The following is a 12442-nucleotide window of genomic DNA, read 5'->3' on the forward strand; positions in this document are numbered from 1 at the left end:
GCTTTTTATTTGCTTCGGGCTGCATTTGATGAAGTATTGTTTAAACAGCGCCGAGCAAAATGGATATAGGGAGATGGAAAATAGAAAGAGGAGGAATTTTAACCAGGTGGATATATGCATATTTGCCTTTAAGGTGGACGGCGTTCGGTTTATCAATTATTTCCTTTGGATTTTTAAAAAAGAAAAAGAAATGACAAAAACAAGTGCCTTGGTAAAGAGGTGGGGAGAGTCATTTAGAGCTGTCTCTGCACAGAGCCGTTCAGCTGTAAATGGGTTGCACACAACAAGCGAGAAGTGAACTTGGTGTAGCATTGTAACCCCCTCTTCTCCCCCCCGTCACTAATGTACCAATGAATGGCCTGGCACAAGGCTGAGAGCCCAGACATGCGCACACACATGCACACGCACACATGCACACACACGCATGCACACGCACGCGTGCACACGCACACATGCACACGCACACGTGCACACGTACACGTGCACATGCACACATGCACATGCACACACACGCACACACGCACACACGCACACACGCACACGCACACACGCACACACACAGAGGCTGGCGGAGGGTGCAGGGATGGGGGGAGCGCGGGGAGGCTGGTATGACACAATTCAAAGAGTGCTTTAAGGTGTACACTCCTTTCAGTAATTGGTGAAGAAGCTGCATTTCACTCACTGATTTCCTGCCTTTTTACAGGTTTTAACAAGCATGATGCTTTTAATAGCGGTTTGAGTACTGGCTCTTTATGAAGGCTCTCTTTTTTAAAGCAGCTTTAACTATACCCTTTCTGTCAGTAATGTCTGAAAAACTTCTACCTTTAATCATTCCTGGATCAGGCAGCAAACAAGCAGCTCCTTTTCCTTTTTCAATTACATGCTGGATATTCAGCACACATATAAAAAAGAAAAAAAAAAGAAGGAGCATCTTGAGCCTATCATGTATTAAATGCAGCTCTGCTGCTGCATTAAAATAACACCAAGGATCTGGCTTCAGCCAACAAAAGCCAGAAATATAAAGTTAAAGCTACAGTCCTCTTTTTTATCTGCTCCATTGTGATAAGGTATTGTAGAACTCTTAAAACAGTGGGGCTTTTTCTATACCTTATGGGCGATGATGCTTAGCTAAGAGATCCTGACCTTTTTGATTCTGAGACCCACAGCAAATATTTTACGGCATCTTATGGATGGGCACTGCCTGGTGCTGTTCCTGGGAGGCATTGCATTTATTTTTTTGCACTGCTAATTCAAAAAAGGGAGCAAGGTAACAGCAAACTGGTGCTCTGGCTAAGTTTGTTTTGAAGGCCCACATCTTGATGGAGGTCCACATCTTGATGAGGTTACTTATATAGGAAGATGAACTGAGTGGTTCTTAGTGGACAGTTGCCCACAATAAAAAAGGGATCACTTCAAGGAAGGCCCAAGCTTAAAATACGAAGGAGGTTGAAGATCAGGGCTGGTATGAATCAGGAGAGTAATGAGAGAAACACCAGGAAATATCTTTGCAGTTGCTGGTCATCATTAAAATAGTTCTCTGTGTCTTAGGCAGATTAAATCTGCACAAGGAGAGCATAGGTGACTTAATGGAGTCTTCTGGTCTTCTCTCCTCTTTGCTTGCAGAAAACACCATTTGGGATATTCATATATATATTTCAGCTCCAGTGGAAAGCCTGGTCTGAAAGGAAGAAATCAGACTGGATTGATCTAACAGTGCTGGAAAAATTAATTCCACAGCCAAATCCCTAGAGCCCAGCACTCATGTGTTTTACCCTGGTGATCATGAATGGTGTGAGTGCATAGAGTATGGTTGTTTTGGTGGTTCATGGGCAGTGCTTCCCCATCCTGTTTATTACTTTGAAGAATCAGTCTGAGTCTTTGAATTGCTTGCAGACTGGGAGCTGATTTGCATTGATTTCATCTCCAGCCCTGGACACAGTTCACTGCAGTATTTCAGTCTGAAACTACAGGGAAAGAAGAGGAAGAGAGAAAAGCACTTTTCAGTAAGCACTGCGCATGATGCTTCCGACACCACTGATCGTCCTGGTGGACCAAAAAGACCTCTTCCCACCTCCTAACATTTCATACATTTTGAGGAGTATGAAACTAATATCCTCAAATGAGGCAGCAGCATAGGTGGACTGGTGAATCCTTTTAGTAAAATGCAGAAAAACGGTCATGGCTGTAGGATGGAATGAGAAAAACCCCAACCCTTGTTGAAGGACCACAAGGTTATAATTTCACATGTAAATACATAAAGGATGAGGACTGCTTTGGGTTAGTGATGGTTTTGAATATTTTAGCATTTTCATACAATTCTCCCAGTAAGCCAGCCCTCAGTGGTGTTCGTTGGCAGAGCTCAGATAAACCCAGCTGAAGATCCAGTTTATTGTCGTGGATTCAGATGATGGGTCTGAGAAAGTATGAAACAATAACCTCATTCAAGGAGGAGACTGAGGAACTGATTAATAAATCTGCTTGCATAGGTGAGTAGCTGCCAGAGCTGCCAGTAATCTGGCCAAGGGAAACTAAATCCTAGTTGCATGGAAAGTCCATGGTAGTGCTAGGAACTGTATTCAGTATTTTTGACTCAATAGTACAGTACCATAGATCATATTTATTATTTCTCCCAACAGAAGACCAACAAGCCATGGAAAATGTAGGGGAAATTCTAGAATGTGTTAGAGAAGGGAAAAGAGGATGGGTACAGCCTTTCGGTAGACATTACAGGAAAAGGGGGCGTGCTTAATGAAATGCAAGTAGAATCTGAATAGAAACTCCTCAAAAGTAAAGTTTTTAGTAACAACTCTGATGACAACAAGGTGAAGAATCATGTACAGAGTTTCCCCTCTGATAGGTGCTAGTTTAGTCTGCAACAGATAAAAATGAAGCGATAATGTCAATGGAGAAGAATGTTGTTGCAGGATAATGGTGTCCTGCTGCTACCCAGATGTCCAAGGCTAATCCAGGACATTTATTTTCCAAGCAGGGGCCATTGATCTGGAAGGATGTTTGCCGTTGCTTTGTAGGGCAACCCTGCAGGTAATATACACAGATGTAAGATCTTGTGATGGTGAGTTAGAGTAGATCAACGAACTTCTGTGTTGTTGTGATTCTAAAGTAATCTGGGATGATGACTGTGATGAGACTGAAAAAACAGGGCATATTTCTGGTCTTGAGATGCTGCCACTTAGAGCTAATGCAATCTAGCTTTCCTGTGCGGGTACAAAGGGCAGAATATAGCCAGATGTACCCCAACCTGATCAGAAGGGTGAAGCAAACCTGATCTGTTTAGAACCGTTCTTCTACTGAAGCTTTGTCAGTAAGAGCCAGAAGGCAAAAGATAGATATGAAGGTCTGAGGTTCAAAGGTTAGTTATTTTCCTTAAGGGAAAATGTAGCTCCTGCAAGAACAGTTGAAGGTTAGTGTTCAATAGGTCACACTCTTTAACCTTTCTTCAGCGCTATTTGGTCATTTGATATCCAAGCCACTTCTCTATAAATGCAAAGCATGTTACATACAATTTCCACAGATACAAACCTGTATGCTAGAAATGCGACAGAAGAAAGATCAACATGTATTTGATGAACTTGCTTGAGAAAGGTTCGTCTGAAGGTAAATTTGTTTATGGTCTGTGAACAAAGTCTGATCTCATTTCTCTTTCGTTTCACTCCTCTTCCCATCTGACTTGCACCTATGTGAAAGGAAAGAGGCCGGGGCTGACTAGAGCCCTCTGAACAGCTGGCCCATTGTTCCTGCCAGGTGTGTCCCCTGCCACGTCCCCTGCTTCAGCCCACTGCTGAAGGCCAGTGCAGCATCGACTGAATCCATAAAAGTCCCGTTCCTGGGTGTTGTACTATCTTTCCTGATCTTTGCATTTCAAGGTGTTGATGTCCTGTTTGAACGCTGTGCTGGATGATGCCTCAGGCTGTCCATATTGCAGCTTCATTAGGCTGGTGTGGTGGACCTGCACCAGTTTTAGCATGAAGATAACATAAAGTGTGAACGCACAGCCGAGGGTCCGCAGGCTGGCTTCTCCATAAGGGAGGAACTGAGGTATGTCCTACTCTAAACTCCACTCAAACCCACAGTTTCCAGTGTCAGCAGAGAAGTCCCCACAGTCCAGTGGGAATTTCATGAGTGCTTGTAGTTTCTAAGAGAGTTTTGCATGTGTTTGTGCTCATGCATGTGTTAGCAATGGAGCACTCATTCTGATGAAAATAGGTCCAAAACCTATAAAATAGCTGAGCATAAGTCTGAGGGAAAAAAATGACTGGGACCATCTAATCTGGATGTCCTCAGCTGCTGTTAGTGTCAATGGGAATGGAAAATTCTCTTCGCAGGATTTGTCCTCCAAAAAATATAAATAGACTTGAGCTTAAAAGAGGGATATGTTCCCCTTCAAGACCAGCTCTGAGACCTGTACAGCCTACAGGGCAGGTAGGAACTGAACTAAGGGGTTCAGTTTTGAACAAAGCTGGTTTTGGAGAGGGTTGAATTTTGGATGGCTCAGATCTTGTAGGTTTGCCCGTATTTACCAAAGGGAAAGGAAACATTGATTTGGCCAATAATTCTTCACTAACACTGTGCTCTAGTTGGTGTCAGCTTTCAGAGTGCTTCGTTAAACTTCAGTGTGTTCCCCAGATGGAAATGACACTGTCAGCTAATTTACAAGGATGGTTTGTGTCTAACCATGGAGATACGGTCAGTCTTGCTCCCTTCTGCAGTGTGCTGTGATCAGAGCTGAGGAGCTGGGGTCAGATCTACCCCTCAACCCACTGGTCTTGTCCGTGCAAGGATTTTTTTTTTTTTTTCCATCCTGCATTTTTAATATAAATAAAAAACTTGATCTCTGCCACTGGGAAACTGCATCCCATTTTTTTTTTTCCTAACAGAAAAATGGGAATAGGTTTCCTTTAACTAGTGGAAGGGTCTAGACTCTAAAAAGGTTTTTATTATTGTGTGCCTGGGGTCCTTAGTTTTAGACATTTATCTTCTGGCGAACCAGTAGGGAACTAGAAAGGCAGTATTTTGCAACTCCTAGACCCCCAGCTCTAAATAATGACTCAAAGCTGAAATTGAAGCAGGTGCATCATCTTCTTCATTGTGTCACTTTTAGCACAGACATTATACTTTATGGGCTTCCACTATCAAAATAGTTTGTGCAACGGACCCTAAAAATGGTGGTGCATCAATCAATCAGTCAAGTTTTATTGGTTCAACTTTCTTTACAGCAGGCTTATAAGCCATATTATAATACACGATAGGAAACACAACAGAATACAAATGCATTGTAATGCAGTGCCATTTCTGTGTATTTACTTCAAGGTCTGTAGCTGCACTCTTAGGAATATCCCAGAGCATCAGTCACACCGAGCCAAATGCATCCCTGGTGTAACCTCATCGATTCTGCCCTGCCAGACCAGCTCGGAGGGTCGGATTCAGTCAGCCGTGGTGACTTGCGCAGGCTCCTGGGGTAAGCCACACTCAGGCTGTGCTGGTGAATAGGAAGGGACACGGTGGTTAAAGAGGACTGAAAAACGGAGTGGCGTGACTGGGCAGGCAACCAAGCGGAGGGCTGGTTTTTCTGCGGGGCTGTGCCAGAACTGTGGGGTCTTCAGCCATCAGCGGGATATTTTTACGTTCTGGATTTGGGATGTGTGACCGGTACGCCCTGCTCCTGACTCCTGGGGTTTTAACCCACATTAGGAGGTCCTTGTGTATAGCAGTTGTTACTGGAAATTGCCAGGGTAGCCTTTCCTCTTTCCAGTTGATTGGATTCTTTGGTGTGGGGACATCTCATAGGCTTTTTGCAAACGTTATATGTGGGCATTAGTTTTGTCATCAGCAAGGACAGATACACCTATAGTGCCACTGAAATAAACGCAAATATAGGTATGGCCTGCTTTATGGAAATATGACCAAAATCCAGGAATATTAAACTGTTAGTGCAAGTGAACAAGTGGCCATCTATGGATTATTACTTGGTTATTGCATGAAAACTTTGCAATTTAGGTCTCAGGCTTTAATATAAATATTTTGGTTTCAGATGGCAGTGGTTATGCCAGATGATTGGATCCGTGTTAGTGCTTACATCAGACACACACACAAATAAATCTTACCTTGAAGCTATATGCTGACATCTGCATAACTTTCTCTTATCAGCCAGTTCTCATGCAGTTCAGAAGAGTAACTTAGAAAAGGTCATTTAGGAAAAAAAGAAGATTAGGGTGAGTAAGAAAAAAAAGAATTTGGCTCTTGAATATAAAATTCTGTAGGTTATATAATAAAATATGTACAATAGAGAATTTGATGCTTTGGATTCTTTTAAAGAGGACCAAAATTTTGGGTACTATTGTAATAGAAGTTGTTTGTAAATATGTAACCAGCATCTATTCTGCAAAACAGAATATTTTATAATACTTGTCCCTTCCCCAAATACTCATGTTGTTTATATCAGCTCACAGAGTTTATTATAGTATTTGTAGTGGAAATCTCTAATTTGATATTTCTCTAGTGAGTTTAATGAGCCTGAAAAGTGACATTTAGAGCTAGTTTTCTCTTTGTGCTTTGAAAAATGAAATACAAGTAGTTATCTGTTAAATGAGATAATTACGTTGCTACTTTGCTAAAGGCCCATATTAGTGATTTTTAGCTTGTTTCACTTAATTAAAGCTTTACAAAATGTAGAGTGCCAAACTGTTAATAGACCTGTTGGAACAGTTACTGAGACTGTGAAATAAAACCAGTTGTTCTAAACAAGTCACAAAAAGAGATTGATGAAATGGCTGGCAGCTCAGGCATAAATTTAAGCCTTGGCTGCATTAGAGCAACTGTAATAATAGCAGCAAGTAACCAATATTTTTAATTTTACTGATCTTTCTGCAATAATTATAAGGAACTTTTAATGTCTGTAATTAGAATGTTAGAGATAGGGTGACTTAGACCAGTGCTGCACTGTGAAAAATTGGATACTTACCATAATTGAAAATTAATCACTTTTCATTACGAGGAAGGGATGCAGTTATTATTTTGAATGGGCTGAGATACATCATATTAATTATGGGCAAACAAATTCACGTATTTGAAGTTAGCGACTTTGAGGGCAGCCTGTGCCAGAAGTATCGCTGCTGACGTAATGTATTGCATAATGAGAAATAGGATATGTTTGCCTGGTGATTGCGGCCCAGAAGTTTGCTTTGCTAAAAGTTCTGATCAGAGGATCACTGAATTTTTACCAGTCATCCCTCCAGTGAACAAGCTTTGGGCATCGTCGTTTTAAACATCTGAATGGGCAGAATAGCCTCTAAAGCCAGATGTAATCCAAAATAAATTTATGCAGCTCTCCCAAAAGCCTCTGAGCAGATTTGAGCAGCAAGGTAAGGAATAACCAATGATGTTCATTAAGGGCAGAAAATGGTGCAAGTGCTTTGCTGGAATTGTGAACTATTGCCTGTTAACTGATCTGTTTGGTGGTTGTGCAGAAGAGGTGCTTTTCCCTGCTCACATAATGAGAGCATATAGAAAGCCAGCTCCTCACCCCACGTAAAGAGTGAAATCTCTGGAGTTCAAGAAAGTTTGGTCTGCCTGACAGATCTACTGGGGAGAAGGTAAAAGCAGCTTGCAGAAGAGAACAGTTTTAGGCATGATACTCCGATGAAATTTTTTATTTCGTGGGCACTGCAGGAAACATAGTCCAAGCAGGGAAGTCCCTTGTAATTGACGATGGTACCAGAAATAACATTTCTGGACTGGCAGCAGTTTCACATGGAAATATATCCTGAAAAGCTCAGCTTTTCAAGTGAAACTGTGGGTGAAAAGGATTTTTTTTTTCTGTTTTGATGAAAAAGGTCTCTTTTTTTTTTTTTAACCAGTTCTGCTCTTCTGCTGTGTATTCACTGACACCAGATTTATGACTTTAACCATCACATGTGGCACCCTCAGCACCCTATAGTGCCTTTGCATTTAAAAGGTGGCATTTTATGCTCAAAAGATGATGTGAAAATGTCACCATCTTGCTCAACAATTCTTCTCCTCGAGCATCTGTCACTGACTCCAGCTGCCAAATGGGAGGGCAGCAGGCACACAAAGTCTGCTCTAAACATTATTTTGTAAGTCGGCAATAGTTTCTTGCCCAGTTATGAATTTCCCAGAAAACACCTAATTTCAGGAGCAATAAATGAGCATAACTGTGAGAGAGATGCTTCCCTTCTCCTTGGCTCTAATAGCTTTGTTCTGGCTGCAGCAGGAAAGGTAAAATAAAAGCATTGGCTGTCCCTGCGTTTCCATACGCACAGCTGTACTGTCCGGGCTATACACCTTGCTTTCTCTCCTGTCATTAGGCTGAGCAAGGATGTGGCTGCTCATGACTGGGTGATTGATGTCAAATGTAGTAGCAACATTAAATTTGTCTGAAATGGACAAAGAAAAGCATTATTCACTGTAAAAATCTTGTCTAAAGTTCCCATCTAGCCAGTGCTGTTCCTAAATTACATTTGTATGAATTTTAAAATGGTTTTTTAAATTTCTTGGCCCATGATTGTTCCCAAGGTCACAAAATCAGAAAGCTGGGATCTGAGGCTTGTTAAAGCTGGTAGTGAAAAATGTGCCTGTAATATATCTTCATATTTGCAAATGTATTTTATTGCTGTCCATATCCTGTGAGAAAAAATCCAATGTTCTTAAAAGACAAGCACTGCTTGTTATATAGACACTTATTAATGTTTATTAGAAACTCATCTCACTAACATCCATGGCTTTATTGGAAGTTCCTTAAGTAGCAAATCCAATTTCCTTTCTTATGCTTGTGCTTACTTAATTAACATCAAAAATTGAATGAGGCAAAACAAAGTTTGATATTCATTTTAATAAGTTATATAAAGTTAGCATAATCTCATTGAGGACATTCTTCACTGCTCCAACTGCATACACAAAGTGCCTTTGCAGCCGTTTATAGTTTTACATCTTATAGGTTAGATAACCTAGCAACTAATGAGACAACCAGTAGAAGAAAGGAATTAATTTTCAAATAAACCCTTACAGTCTGCGTTCTGGGGATACAGGACTTTGTGCTGTGTACTAGTGCGTGCTTGGCAGGGAGCTGGAGATGATTTGACAGAGAAAAGGGTTAGGACCTAATCCTGGGAGGAGTTGTTTTGCAGAAAAACCTTCAGAAAGCCATCAAGGAGCTACATGGTATAATGTCTATAATTCCTATAAGGACAGAAAGCAGGGATCTACAGCATGCTTCCGATTACGACACTTTTTGTGTGTGCATCATCCCGCCCTGCGGTGAGTTCAGCCCAACACGTGCACCAGCTTAAGACTGCACCTGCTCTGGCGACTCACTCTTATCAAAATATTTACCTGATCATGTGATGTCTGTTGACCTTAGAACAAGCGTTATCATATTGGAAAATAATGATAAAAAAATACCGTACTACAGTAAAGCTATTATAAGCTGTAGTGTTTGTGCCATTACTGGGGAATATGGTATTGATTTTTTAATAAATTATGCCATAACCTACATTTTTTGCCTTAGGTTAACATTTAACACCATAAGTAGAAGAAAGGTAGAATATTATACTGATATCAGAACAAGATTTACCTAACCACAGATTTAAAATCAAGAGTGGTGGGGCCTTGGTCACCTTCGTTTGTGATGGTCTCCTCTTCCCTGGCTCCTGGGCAGGGGATAAGGACACCTAAGTAGGTTTGATTGCTCTGCTGCCCCGTTTCTCTTCCAGATGGTGCAGAGTTCAAAAGCAAATTGCAACTGTTCCTTGGCCATAAGAAAACCTTGCTCCAGTAGTGCTGAATATCAACAAGAAATGTCTCAGAAGTAGTTTTATGGAAGCAAAAGAAAAAAATAAATTCAGCCTGATAATTGTGAGTAGATGCTTTTATATTCTTTATAACTTTTATTTTTCAAATTTCTTTTTCATTTTGGAAGGAAACGTCACCGTCATCAACTTTTTCACTCTATCTTTTTCCAAGAATGGGGAGTAAAATAATTAAAAGAGAGAGAGAGGAAGTTCTGCACCATTCTTCTAGTGGCTAAATATAAATATCCATGTGAACTTTGAGCTGTATCACACGTATTCTGCTGGTAAATGGGAATTAAAACCAAGAGTCTTTGTTAGAAGGGCTTTCAGTGCAAACTAAAAACCAGCTCTATCTATGTGTATCGATATTCGACTCAGAGAGAGGAGATGGGGAGGAACAGACATCTCTGCTTTGGATGCAGTGTTGCTCATGCCTGTGCTGTAACCTTTATTCCTGAGACGAATATTTCAAAAGCTATTTTTGCCTCCCATTTTCCACCCAGTTAGCATCCAACAGCTGCTCTTTTCCTCATCGTTCATAGGAGCCCTAGGCAGTGTGATGTTTTCTAGGAGGTTCTGAGAATATTGCTCCTTTACACAGCTATGTCATCGTCCGGGACAAAGGTACTGTAAGTAGACACCAGTATGAAATTATTGCTTCAAAATGATGAAATAAATGTTTTGATGCAAGTACTTGGACAATTCAGGAGTGTAAATACCATCACTGTGAATTTTCTTACCTCTGCAGATACATGATTTGCAGCCAAAAGTTCTTAAATGCAGATCCCTGAGCCTTGTCTCCATTGCCTGAGGAGGCCAGGACACCTGTGGCAACAAACCCAAGTGTCCTAGAAGCTAAAATGCCTGAGAAATTGAAGTGGAAGGTAGTGAGGGGTGCATCCAAATCTAAGACATATAGCCACATCATGAGAATATGCAATAGGGTAAGCTATTGAGAAAGCAGTTGAACAAAGAAAGGGAATGAGTGATTCAGGAGAAGGTTACGTTTCCAGAAGAAGAGCTAATGGGTAGAACAGAGATGGACTCACCAGCACCACAAGTTAAAGCATATTTCCTGTTACAAAGATATCTTATTAATGCTATACTGACACGGGAATTAACTCTCTAGGATAACAGTTTCACCTGCAAGATAAAAGTCTGCAATCACGAGTACATTCGTCTTTCTAAAAACCTGCATTTGTGCATCTCTACATGCATGCTTAGAGACTACCGTGGAAATTTTGCTCCCTCAATGTAGGAATAAACTCAGACAATTTTTAGATACTTACCAAAATATCCTCTAAGTAAAAAATTTAAAAGTCCCCATTAGTATTAAACATTTCCTCTTCATGCTGTCAGTGCTGCCATAGAAAGAGAAATGTACCTCAGCTTGGCTCAAGCTTAAATTCCCTCTCTTCTTGTACTCCTTAAATAGCAGATTGTCAGCTTAAGAAACTTGTTGCTGCTGATGACTATGATTCATGACCCATCTAAAAGAACTGGGAAGTTAATGGCTGTTTTTCATATCCTGATAACCGCATTGTACTCTAATCCCCTGGCTTCTAGTTTTAAATTCATTTAGATGTATTGTAGTGCTGTTTCAGCTTTCAAGCCCCATGGGGCCTGGTTTTATATTCCTCCCAGTGCTAAACCTGACTTCAGTGGAGCTGCTCCTACTTACACTTGTGGAAGAGCGGATCACGAGGCTGTTGGCTTTAATGAAGTCAAACAGCTGCAACCAAAGTCAGGATTTTTTCTCTTTAGCTTAAAATACATGAGCACTTGTGGACCTGTGTTATTTTGAAATACCTGGCTGGAATGTATGGGACATTACAGTCTAAAATTAAAAATCAGATTTGCAAATTCATATTAATTAAAAAGGGACATCTGAAGCCAAACAAAAAAAATCAATGAACTAACTGGTTCTTCCTCAGTTAAGTAACATAATTTGTTCAATTTGTTTTATGTCTCTAAGTGAAGAACCTTTTACTCACTTTGATTCATGGATGGAGGTTAGAAAATGGTACAGTAGAAAGGAAATTAACATTTAACCTGCCCGCCTGCATATCCTAGCTGATGTCTCAATGTGACTGCAGCTGTGAGTAAATTCTCCCAATAAACCGGACAGAGTATCTATAATATTCATATGGCTACTTGTGCCTTGAGGAAAGCTCAGACTGTTTGGCAGCTATTACAGACCAAATTAGGAAAAATAATCTGAGCAGGATATATTACTACTTTACATATATCTGTTTTTTTTCAGTTAAAATTTAAGGGGACACATCGTTAGCCAACATACGTCATTGCACCTTCCCGGACTTAAACCCTGATAGTGCCTGTGAAAATTGCTAATTTGACAGCCTGGAGACTATGAACTGTCTTTTCTGAATAGTTATTCTAGAAGAGGCAATGGTAAAGCAAAACCATGGCACTACTCCATAGGATCATGCAAATTAAACTTAGACTTTTCTTATTAATCCCAGTTTAGGAACAGAGCTGTGTATAATCAGACTTGAGGCCTTCTACATGTTCTTCCTTTCCTCCACAGAAACATGTTATAACATGACTGACTACACCTTAGAGAGCCAATATGAAAAAATATACTCAATATTCTCACG

The sequence above is a fragment of the Ciconia boyciana genome, chromosome 8 (assembly GCF_034638445.1).
Source record: "Ciconia boyciana chromosome 8, ASM3463844v1, whole genome shotgun sequence".
Classification (NCBI taxonomy): Eukaryota; Metazoa; Chordata; class Aves; order Ciconiiformes; family Ciconiidae; genus Ciconia; species Ciconia boyciana.